Genomic DNA, 13,119 nt, shown 5'->3' on the forward strand with positions numbered 1-13,119 from the left:
ACACTGGAGGTGGGCTTTCCAAGGAAACGCCCTGCAGTTGGAAGACCTTTCAGCCTGAGCGGGGAATGGTGTTTCTATTGCAAGCTAGTAGGTACAGGGATTTGTATTTCACGCTTTGCTTCAGAAACGGTTACCACTGATTTGTAACCTTTTTTATCTGCCGATCACAAAGCACGTCTAAAAGGAGATCAAGTGGATTGGTAGATACAGGTCAATATTAGTTTACGTTTAAATGCACAATTAAGAAGGAAAAATCCAAAAAAACCTTTCCCGTTTCTCACTATTTCAAGCTAATAAGGGGCATCAATGACCTTGTTGCATCTGAAGGCGTGAGACATTCACTTCCTGAGGTCACCAATACTGTAGGCGGCAAGGAGGTAGGGAGAGGTGTAACCATCAGGCAGTTGCGGTGGGACGCTTGCACGTTTGTGCGGGCACAAGAAACGCTGGAATGGCCGAAACTACGGCCATGCCCCCCACCATCTAGAGGTGTGTGCCCTATGGATTGGTTACAAACGAGTGCATCCTGGGCCCAGTGTGCTGGGAAAGCGAGAGGTGCATTGGAAGAGTTCCTTGGGCATAGGGCAGTGTGATAACCTGTGATAACATTCGCAGCTGTGTGCTGCAGCACCCCATGGCATGTTGGTGTTGCAGGCTGGCTTTGCTGATCGTCGCACCGTAAACGCACAACATTGCAGCAAAGTCCATTGTACAGTCTTGGTGGCAGCAGAGGGAAAACGGCTGCAATGTTTAATTTTTTCGTTTGAACTGGTAAAGCCTGATTTGTCTCAAGAAGCAACCTCGTACCCCTGGCCTTCAGTTAGCTTAACCTGGCGTGTCCCACCTCAGGTGTTCACGTAAGCACCCTGCGAGAGCCCGCAGCCCCCGGCAGTCCCCTGCAGCCGTACCCAACCCTTCACTTTGCCGTAGTGGGTTTCACAGCTAGGTGGGAAGCACGGGGCCTAATTTCTAAATATTTTAATTCATTATGCTCCGTTGCAGTAATTGTGGACATGGAAAGGGAATGAATTTGTCTGAACCTGCAATAACTTCCAAACGTAATAACCCAGAATACTAACCTTGTGGTCAGAACTTCATTTTTTGAGCTTTTTAATTCTTTGTTTAGTGTCAGTGTGGGACAAACCCGCATCTGTCAGAATAGGTGCCTAGAGTCGGTTGACCCAGACTGTCTATTCCAAAGCCCTAATTAACAATCTTAAAACTCTGGCCTGGCTTTGTACCACTTGTGTTTTCCTCCTCCTACATGCCGTTCAGTGCTTGCAGTAACACACTGGACCCCTGCGGCGAACATGAATCTCCTTCTGTGGTTGCGAGAAGTCTGCAGGAGTTCAAGGGGAGACTGGGCAAATACTGGCAGGAGAGATCCAGGCAGGAATAGCAACGGGATGGGGTCACGGTATCCTCAGCCCAGGGCTGCTGGAAGCGTCATAGCTGGCAGCCTTGTTCTTACTTTTCCTGGGCATTGGCTTACGGCCACAGCTGGAGAAGGCACGCTGGGCTGGGTAGGCCGTTGGGTCTGACACGACATGGTTGGTCGCTCATGTGCTCCTGTGCTTCCGTGAGCTTCTCCCAGAAAATCTGGAGCCTTCCGTAGTGTCGGTAGCATCAAACTTGCTCTGCTGTTCAAAAATCCAGTTGGAAATTCCACCCGAGTGAGTAAATGCCTTTCCATCACAGCACTTTTTAGAGTCATTCACGCCTTCTTCATCACCAGGAAGCATTTGTGCAGCAGAGAGGTATTTGAAAATGGGCTGGCCTGCCCATCGGAAGAGTTCTGTTGTGTAACTGCAGTAAATCCCTGCCCTATTTGCTATGTATCCGTGAGCTTATGGACACATTTCAAGGCTTTTGTTTGAACGTGAGGAATCTCTCATAGCTGGAGCTCTGAATTAACTTTCTTCCTTTGCAGTGCTTTTGACCACTGGTGTGCATGGATATGCTTATATTTAAAGTTCCTGTGAGTGCATTCTTAGGGCTAGAGTCAAGGAACAAGAATGTGAGGGGAGAAGCAATCCTTCATTTCATGCTACTTTAGGCTCAGAGACCCTACAAATGTTCACAACAGAGTGACATGATTGCAGAGTGAATCTTCCAACAGTGTTAAGTCAAACTTTGATATCATTATGCATCATAGACCTGGAAAAAAAAAATTTAAAAAAAAAGTTACTTGCAATTTGGTTAGCTTGGACCACACTTAGTATATGGGATTATTAAAGTATAGGCTCAGTGAGCACATGAATACATATGAAATATTGGAGAAGAATTAGTGTGGCTACTGTAGAGGAAAGTTATGTCTCCCAACTCAACTGCAGTGTAATGCTGGACTCAATAAACGTGTTGCTAAGTTTCACCTTATCAGTGCGGGAGACTTTTTGAAAAGTTTGATAAAGCCCATCACCAGAAAAATCCTAGTGACAATTGCAATAGGAGGAGAGGTATTACTGTGATCATAGGTGGTTTAAAAAGGGGAAAAGATGACTTAGGGAAGTTCTGCTGTAGGGGAGGTTGACATCTGGAACCTGTCCATATACTCATAAAAGATGTGGGAAAGGAGATTGATAGTAACACAGTAACAGTTGAGGATTAGTCATATTCATGACAGCCAAAATCTTAAGTCTGACTACCCAAAGTTGCACAAGAATATTACCATATTGAGTGAACAGGTGATAAATTGGTAACTGAAATTTTAAATTAATGTAATAATGGAAAGATTAAGTACAGCGGTAAGAACAGAATGACAGGGTCTAGCCTTGCCATTGCCGCTGAGAATAGATTTGGGATAGTTCTCTGGGAATATATATCATGAGCTCAGTGACCAATGTCACTCAAAGAGAAATACAACAGCAGTAATTATTTGGAAAGAAACAACACAAACCTCTTTTATTTTATATATTCTTTGTAACCACAGGTACCTTCATATATTAAAAACAGTTTGCAATTCTATTAACCCATTTCATAAAAGGAATAGTAGAAGCAGAAACGGTACAAAAAAGCAACAAGAAAACATTGTGGTTAGGAAGACTAAGTGGAGCAGGATTCTTGAGCTTGGAAAAAAGTAGTGGTATGATAGAGGTCTATACAGCTGGTAATGATACAGAGAAGATGAGTTGGGAAGGACTGCTTACTGTTTTTCATAATCCAAGTACCAGGATAATTAGGCCATGGATGTTAAAAGCAGTGCCACATTTGGTTCAGAAAGTTATAAAATCCTTATTGTTGGAAGCTGGCAGGGTATATGATAGGAAGGAACATTCAATGTTTTCTGATTTCTACTCCTTTCCTCTAAAAATCAGCTACTTTCTGCTGCTGAGGGCAGCAGACAATCGAGCTAGAAGAGCAAACCAGTTCTTACTGCTTCCTTAGGTAGTTCAGAGCATTTTCCTGGCTGGCTGTGCTCAACTCCTCACAACACATGGAGCAATAGAACACCAACAAAGGATTGGGAAAACATGGAGGCCACTTTTCCCTGTGCAGCAGGATGGTGCAACCTATGCTAGTCAAGTAACTGAGATCCTCCAGCCAGATGTTTATGTTGGAAGCATGCTTGGATGTGAAATTTGCTTCCTTGGGAGGCCACCTCAGAAGACAGAGGCCCAGCACATATTTTGTTCAGGGGTTTCTGTTACTGTGCATTGTTAATAAAATGTGCTAGATGTTCTTCATTTAGGTCAGGCATACTAATTACCTTAAGGGTGCCTGAACAATAAACAACAATGACCCTAACTGAGAAACTAATTAGCTTTGAAAATTTGGCTTTCTTAATCATCAAAGAAGATGGGATAAAGGTCATCTTTAATTTAGAGAATAATTATTATCAGTGGTCTGAAGCTTTACACATTACTCATTCCCATACCAGGGTTGGGTTGAATAAGACTCTGGAGCCTATAGCCTCATCCTTTTGCACTTCTCTTTTTCTCATAATAAAATGCAAGCATACTCTGAAATTTAAGATGAAATCTCCAATTCTAAAATTGCTTTCATTTAAATGTTTGTCTAAACATTAAGTTTTACATCACAGAATAATAAAATGCACCTTCTGTACTTAAGCTAGCTTTTCTTGTTTGTGCTTAGTAATTCTCGTTATTATTCTTATATGAAAACCACTATTTGCCTAGCAGAAGGTGCGCTTTTCATTATTTCAGTGTACCTATTGTCACAGCAGATCTTGATTTTCTTTTTTGGAAGTGGGAAATAATCAGATATTTCATTCTGCTATTTCAAACAAATGCTAGATAATTTCTTTCCTTGCCATTTAAATATATATACCTCCAGATCTTTATATAAAAAGATCTTTCTAGAAATTGATACATTTTATTAAATGTTTTTGGTTTAATAACATCAGTTTAAATATAGATAATTAATGTTTAAATTAAATTAAAAAAAAATTAATATTGCATGGGCATATTTAACACTTGGATAAAAAAATGTCTCTTCAGGTGAAACGCCAGGAAAATAGTGGCTGCCATGTCAGTTTATTTGGCCAGTTTATTTGGAAGCGAGGAACCAGAATATTCTGCCTCTGAGTGACAATAAAGGAAATATTAAAGTTTTTCTTGTCATGTTCAGGCCAAAACCAAGAACAAAAGGAAGAAAAGAGCTCACGTTAAAAGTAGCTTCTTCAAAATTAGATCAAAAACTTGGTCCAAAACAAAAGAATTTAAAAGGAGGTGGTTGGTGACAAAGTGACATAAACTAACCTAATGCAGAAAATTCAGCAGTAGGAGTCAAAATACACCTTGTAAATAAGAAATTCAGTGGAGCTTTTTTGTGTGTTTAACAAGTTCCTCTAAATGCTGCTTCTTCCTCTTTTCTTTTGATATGGGAAATGACAGAGAAAGATCTACCATAGGTGATATGATCTAGACAGTTAAGTGGTAGGTATGATAAGAACTAATGGTACTTATAACTAATCTTCACCATTACCAAAGTGTAAGTATTTGTTTTCTAGAAGTGTACACACTCGGTCCTGAATTAGAAGAAAAAGCATAAACAGCTTTCAGTGCAGAAACCCCTCACAGTAAAGATTAGTGTTGTTTCTCAGAAAATCTTAAGTCATGACTCGGGCATTTGAAAAGCAAGTGGAATCTTAAAAACTATTAGGAATTGAAGAGAGGATGCAAAATGGAAAACACAGTCATGCCACTATGTAAATCCACGGATTTACACTTTGAATACTGCATGCTGGTCCAGTCATCTCAGAAAACACCTACAGGAGGTAGAGAAGCTGTCAAGAATGGAAATAAAAATGAGTGGTTTTCATATATGAAAGTAAAGGTAGTATCAGCAATGGAAGACAGTGGGTGGAAGGTCAGATGTGTGAGGAAAAGGACTATAACAGAGATTTGCAATGTAAGAAGTGACATATAGAGAAAAATAGAGAATGTTTAGTCACAGTTTCTTGCAAGCAGAGAATTTAGAAGGTATCAAAGGAAATTATCAGCCACTAGAGATAAATAAAAGCAGGCAATTATTTCTACAGTAAATAATCAAATGGTGCCACTCACTGCTGTCATATTATGGAGGACAGAAGCATAAATATGTCAGAAAAAGGATAAGAAAAAAGTAACAGAAGATGTGCTCAGCAGTGGTTGCTAGAGACACAGGTCTGAACCCTTGACTGTAGAAGTCCCTAAATACTGATTGGCAGAGTTGAAGAGTATACAGGGAAAAGACCGTACCACACATGCTTTGCTTCTTATAATTTCCCCCTAAACATCAGTTAACTATCTGCTGTGAGAGACAGGATGAATTTAATGGACCTTCAATAGGATGTGGTAAAGCAGTTTAATTTTATTCTCTTCTCATAAAGACTGTCTGTTGAATTTTCCTAGAGGTCTAGCAGAGGTGAGGGTGTTAAGTGATATGAGACAAATGTGATTTCTTGCTTTTTAAAAAGTTCATAGGGCACATTTAAAGTCTGGATTTAGTTCTGTATCATGCTTTCTTCTCTATTTTCCTAGTTAGATATTAAGAAAATTATTTAAGAAAGTAAAGTAGTATATCTAAATGGAAAAAAATTATAGCAGAATGAAATAGCTTGTTGAATATTTTTAAACAGGAAGTATTTGTTATGCACAGCTTTATTTTGTCTTGCATCAATGATGCATAATAAAATTGCATAGGAAGGGCTGATATGGGAGTTGCTTGAGTATTATTCATCAAATATTTTTTTCATGTACTATCTTTACTAATCCTATGACTCCTTTCTACTCACATCAGGTATCAAAACTGAAACTTCCTATATCCATATATACTTATGTGTAAGAGAACAATGAGATAGAAATCACTCGAACAAGAGGTTATTTTAAAAAAGAACAAGAGCGCTCCCCTAACACATTGGAGAGCTTTTATAATCTGCAAAACAGAGTTGGATACAGGTTAGAAAACTCTTTGAAACTATGACAAAAATACATAGTAGACTGAGTTAAATTTTAGATTTCCTAGACACACTTTTGACAAAAAAATGCTAAGAGGTTACAGTAGTAATTAATCATACCATGATAGCACCTCAAATATTCTTGGAGACAATACCAGACAGATTTCTTTACTAAGTAAAAGAATGTAACTGCCATGTTAGATTTACTTTGAAAGCCATGAATCTTAATTTAAGAGCAGGAACTGAGCAGTGAGGAAAGTTGCTTGAGAAAGTAATCTTGGAATGAGTGAGCACAGAGATTCAAAACTGCCACAGTATGGACCTGCTGTGTGGGGTAGACAAACAGGTTGGTAATAATTAAAGCTTCAGGTTTCAGGAGACCAAATTTTGAAGCTGCAAAGCAACCAAGAGGCACCCATGGACTGAAATTTGAGAAAGACATAGAATCACATGAAGATAAAATTTCAATAGTCTGGGCTTGAGTTTTAAGCAGAAGAAGTATGTAGATAGGGAATAACTATGGACCTGCCTGGACCACTAAACACCTAACACAGGACATTGCAGGTAATCAGAGAATTTACTGAAATGAGAAGGTTATCAAGCTATAGGTCGGAAAGTACAAAGATACAGTGAGAATGGCAAAATGTCTGAGCTAGATCCTTCAAAGAAACTGAAGGAAATTATAAGAAGCTTTCTAACCACAGTACTATAGAGAACCTGGAGTTTTGGGAGTGGTACTTTATTTAGTCCCATTAGAGAATAGTAAGTGTGATAGATGTATCCAAAAGAATTCTTCATTTATCTGTAATACAATATGCTATAGCAGATTTTGAAAGGAATAGTAACCAAGAATGTGGAGTAAATTCAATGATTTTGGCAAAAGTAGATTGTGTCGTTTTACACTATATCTTTCTTTGATATCCTTTAGGTGGGATCAGTGCAGTCAATTTAATAATCTAAAGTAGAACATTGATTCAAAGGAATTAAAATGAATATCAAAGGAAATGAAATGAAAGTGGGAAGTAAAACAAGGACTATGGAATGATTAACATGACAGCTGAAGGGAAGACTACGATGAGATACATAGATAAGAGAGTTGTCCAGATAGATAGAGGCTAGAAATTATATTTTCCAAGAACCAGGCTTGGAACAAGTTCTGCTTAATATCGTTATTCATGATACTGCTTTAAAAGATTTAGATTAATGTTTGCATTAATAATCCATGGTATGGATGATGCAACACTTGAAAAATCCTTCTAGTGTTGATAGGAACAGGTGGCTCACACATTGTGAACTGGTACTACAGAAGTAGGATAAAATAGCATAGTAGAAAGTAATGCACATAGGGACTAAATCCAGAATTTTTACTCTAAATTGAAGGCTTATCAACTGGACTTGGCACTTCAAGAGAGGGAACTGGATTTACTGACAGATCACAGGAGGACTATCCTGTTTAGAATGACAGGGACTCATTTTAAGATCACAAAAAAAATTTCCAGTAAAGACTTGTCGTCGTTTAACCCCAGTCAGCAACCAAGCACCATGCAGCCACTCACTCACTACCCCCCCACACCCAGTGGGATGGGGGAGAAAATCAGGAAAAGAAGTGAAACTTGTGGGTTGAGATAAGAATGGTTTAATAGAACAGAAAGGAAGAAACTAATAATGATAATGATAACACTAATAAAATGACAATAGTAATAATAAAAGGATTGGAATATACAAGTGATGCACAGTGCAATTGCTCAACACCTGACAACTGATGCCCACTTAGTTCCTGAGCAGCGATCCCCCCAGCCCCACTCCCTCCAGTTCCTATACTAGATGTGACATCACATGGTATGGAATACCCCATTGGCCAGTTTGGGTCAGCTGTCCTGGCTGTGTCCCCTCCCAACTCCTTGTGCCCCTCAGCCTTCTCACTGGCTGGGCATGAGAAGCTGAAAAATCCTTGACTTTAGAGTAAACATTACTTAGCAACAACTGAAAACATCAGTGTTATCAACATTCTTCTCATACTGAACTCAAAAACATAGCACTGTACCAGCTACTAGGAAGGCAATTAACTCTATCCCAGCCAAAAGCAGGACAAGACCATGGAATTTTAGCATTACAGTGCATAGTATTAGCAAGATGTTCTTTAAAATGTCACTTCAAGGATTTATCATCCATGCTTATAAAATAATATAAATTTGAATAGAGATATAATAATAGGAGAAGGTAGTTTAGAAAGCTAAAATCTATTTAAGCTATCAAAGTAGAAGTTTTAGAGAGATATGATTATTCTTTAAAATTTGTCTGGATGATCATCAGAGCTGGAGAGATTTTCAGTCATAATATTCTTACAAAAGACATTGGACGTATAAGGTCTGTAACTATTTAAAGAGTGAAACTGTAGGTGCTTTTCAAATGAAGTAAAATAGACAAGAAACCTTAATTGCTTAAATATGATGCTTGTGAAGTTTATAAAGTGTTTTACAGACTCATACTTGCTTTTAATATGCTGGCAATATTTGTTGCAGTGTCCTTTATTGAATTCATTTTATCCCATGAATCATGGATTCACTTAATTTGTACATGAGGCAGGAAGGAATTTTTACAAGTCTTGATGCACAGCTTAGACTCCAGGGGAATTTTTATTCTTTTACTTCGAAGTTTGGAAGGTATCAAAGACTGGCAACAGTCAGGGATAAGATATCATCAATCATTAGACTTCGGATCAGAAAGTAATTTTCCCTCAGATCCTAGTATCATAAGCCCTTGTTTTGGAATTCCTCCTTTATTTTTGCATTTTTTTCTAGAATGCCTCATATGTTATTTCTTTGGATCAGATCATTTAAGAATATTTCATGCTCTGAGGCCAAAGCAACACTTCTTCTCTCTCCAAGTAGAGAGAACATGCCCTGAGATATAGCTTTTTACTAAAAACCTAAACTTTTTGTAACAAATGTCAGGAAGTGTCTGTGATGTCCTCCAGTGGATGTGCAAGGAAGGGTAGATGAACTACAGTTTCTAATGGATTCTTCTGGAGTTAACATTGATTACAGACTGTAATACCATTCTCCACTGTGATGCTGGAGAGCTAGCTAGAATTTACAACACAAATGAGTCTCTGCAATGCTTTACTGCAACCTCACCAATAATACTGTTTTTAAAAGTCCTGTTAACTTTAGCAGAAGCAATTTTGGGATGCCCAGACACTTGCTAAGCAATTTTTGCTGTGGTGGTGTCTAAGAACATGTAGTTACATTTTCATTCATAATTAACACCCCCCCCCCCCGATTTCCTCTTTGATAACTGAACAAAGAATAAAATAAATGTGCTGCAACTTTCAAACAAAGCCAAGCAAGAAAGAAACCAATGCATCTGGGCAGAGAAAAAAACAGCAAACAGTAAATGTTGACCTTGCTGGTTTCTGTTACTGAAATTTTTGAGCATGTGAGAACAGTGATGGCAAGGAAAGCCACCTTGCTATTAAAGGACTTCATTGACACCAACTGCTTCTCTCGGTCATGAAGAAGCAAGTGAATAATGTTGGAAGGGTTACACACGAGAACAAAACAACTTTGAAGAATATACAGCTTTTCTTTGGACACCAAAGAGACATTTTGCATAATTTTTATTACTTCATATTGAGTTGACCAAGTATGTATTCTATATATCAGATAATTGTAACAATATTTTATCCATATAACATCTGATACTGATATTTTTCCACTTTAGTGTGTAGATACCTGTTTCTTTTTATTGTTGAAGTTTCAGGTTCTTGGAAACGTCATTGTCCACACAGAGGATAAGTAGCTGATATGCCAGAGGGTCGTGCCGGCATCCAGCGGGATCTTGACAGGCTGGAGAACTGGGCTGACAGGAACCTCATGAAATTCAACAAGGGGAAGTGCAAAGTCGTACACCTGGGGAAGAACAACCTCTTGCAACAATACATGCTGGGGGCAACCCAGCTGGAAAGCAGCTTGGCAGAAAATGACTTGTGGGACCAGGTGGACACCAGGTTGAACATGGGCCAGCAATGTGCCCTTGCTGCAAAGAAGGTGAATGGTATCCTGGGTTGCATTAGGAGGAGCATTGCCAGCAGGTTGAAGGAAGTGATCCTTCCCTTCTATTCAGCACTGGTAAGGCCACACCTGGAGTACTGGGTCCAGCTCTGGGCTCCCCAGTACAAGAGAGACATGGACTTACTGGAGAGAGTTCAACAAAGGACCACAAGGATGATTTAGGGACTGGAGTAACTCACATATGAGGAAAGACTGGGAGAGCTGGTACTGCTCAGCCTGGAGAAGAGAAGGCTCAGGGGCGACCTCATCAATGTATATAAACACCTAAAGGGAAGGTGCAAAGAGGATGGAGCCAGGCTCTTTCAGTGGTGCCCAGTGACACAAGGTGAAGGGATGTCTCCCTAGGCTCTTTGCACTTTGAAGTCCAGCTGTGCAGGTCTCGATGGTTAGGACTCTGCATAGCTTCAGGTCTGAAAACCTGTCCCTGCTGAAGTCATTGGCAAAAATCCCAGGATTTCACTTCCAGACTTTAACTGTAACATTCGTTTGGTAAAACACAGTGATATGATGGAGGAACTCTGAGATTTTCCTTAGCTCCCAAAGCCACAGAAAGTCAAGCTCTAACAGGACAGATTTAGAAGACAACAGAAACAGGGGACTGGAACAGTGTGAATGTAATACTATTGCTGTGATAGAAGTATTATGCTATTCTGTGAAATGATACTGCTGATTGTCCTTAACAAATATTCTATACTGACTAAGTCTTACTCCTGCCTTCTGTTCTTTCTTTCCCTCTGACTCACTCCCCTTCCCTTTTGCCTTCATATTCTTGCTGATTTGTTGATGGTACCACATCAGGCAGTGTATTCTCTCAACTCACTAATAAACTATGATTTGGTATTTGTCTTGTCTTCATGGCACTATATGTATTCTGGACTTTACTTCAAACTTTATTAAATTCCCCAGAATAAAAAATAAGGACTGTATTCTTCTGTCATTTAGCCTGATGCAATTTCCTAGACCTTAATTTTTGCACTGGTGAAAACTCAGGAACTTTGAGAACAGAATCTGACATAAGCTTTCTTTAGTTCTCTGCTCTGCAAAAATGAAGTTGAGAATACTTTTTAGGACTTAATCTATATGCACACCTGCATATGAATGTTAAAAATTTCCTTTAAGTTTAGCAAATATTGGGCAAAAATTTACACATAGAATATATAATTAACAGTATGTTACTGAGGATGCTTTTAGAATGTGGATTACCATAGAATAATTTCCAGTTGAAGCATAACACTAAATATTAGGGCATCATTTTTAACAGAAGACATTGATTCACTAAAAAACTTTTTTTATAACGCTTTTGCTTTGATTATATTCTATGTAGGAATGTAGTAATTGACACAGTAACAATAAAAGGAAGATAATAGAATAGCAATATTGTGATGTGGACAGGGTAGAACAAAGACTAAGAGGATTTACTATCAAGGACCTAAATCTAAACATCTATTTTAATGATACAGAGTTCTCATCAGAATATGCAAGACAACTATCATAAAAGTAATGAAAGAACGTTGCTGGAACACAGCAAAAGGCAAAAGTAGCAGTCTGACATTGAAAGCTTGCCAGAACAACTACTGTATAACTCCAGTTAATGAATCAAACATAATTTGTTCAGACAAATGAGGGACTCTAGTTCAAAGTTGCATGTTATTATTTTTCTGGTAAAAGACTTGGCTAAGTTTTTAATACATTAGTCTATCATTCAGACTGATTTCTGTTGAAGACAGAGCTATAATCTATGTGCATGTCATTGAACTGTAGGCATGTTTACCTGTTCTCTTTCCTACAGCATCAGATGAAAACTTTTTTTGGAAGGTAAACCTTCCTGGAAGGGGAAGTCTCTAAGAGAAATTTCAGTATTTTTATATACGTCAGTAATATCATGAAAAACTCAGCAATTGCCAATGAGAACAAAAGCAGAATGAAAATGAGTCACAACCTTTTGGGATTCTATGTGCAAACACAGGATTGTCCAAGAATGTTTTTCTCTCCTTTCTTTTTCTGTGTAAATTGATTATTTATGTCATCTGATTATTTAAACAAAATCACGGAGTTAATTTAACAAATGGAATTATGATTTTAACAAATGCAAGTATGTCTTTAAGCCTTTATTTTCTTATAATCAAGAAAAACTATTTAATGCTGTAGGGAAAATAGTCATTTGGCAGCATTTATATACTGTGGCATGTCAGAAAAATAAAACAGTATTACAGGCACAAGGAAGAAAGTAGAATGACTAAACAGGTTTTGAAAATATTGCTACATCTAGTACTAGTTTTGTAGCTGTATTGTTTTGTAATTCTATTACTACATCTTGTACTGCTACATCTAGTACTGCTACATCTAGTCTGTTTCCTTGCTCTGCTGATACAAATATCCTAGGGAAGGGTATCTATAGATGTGTTAGAGAGAGGTATGCAAATAGCGTAAAGAAAATGAAAAATGTGTTACAGAAGTGGAATGCTTCAGCTAATGAATGACATGCATTAAACTAGCCTTGAGAATCTAAAAATAGTCATTTGCATTGTAACCAAAAACGGCCCTGCCTTTGGCAGCTGTGCATAGACATTTTCATTCTATTTTCATTCTACTTCATTCATTGTTGAGTCTTGCTTTCTCATCTATAGGTGAAGGTAGCAAATAGAGATG

Source organism: Harpia harpyja, chromosome 5 (genome assembly GCF_026419915.1).
Source record: "Harpia harpyja isolate bHarHar1 chromosome 5, bHarHar1 primary haplotype, whole genome shotgun sequence".
Taxonomy (NCBI): domain Eukaryota; kingdom Metazoa; phylum Chordata; class Aves; order Accipitriformes; family Accipitridae; genus Harpia; species Harpia harpyja.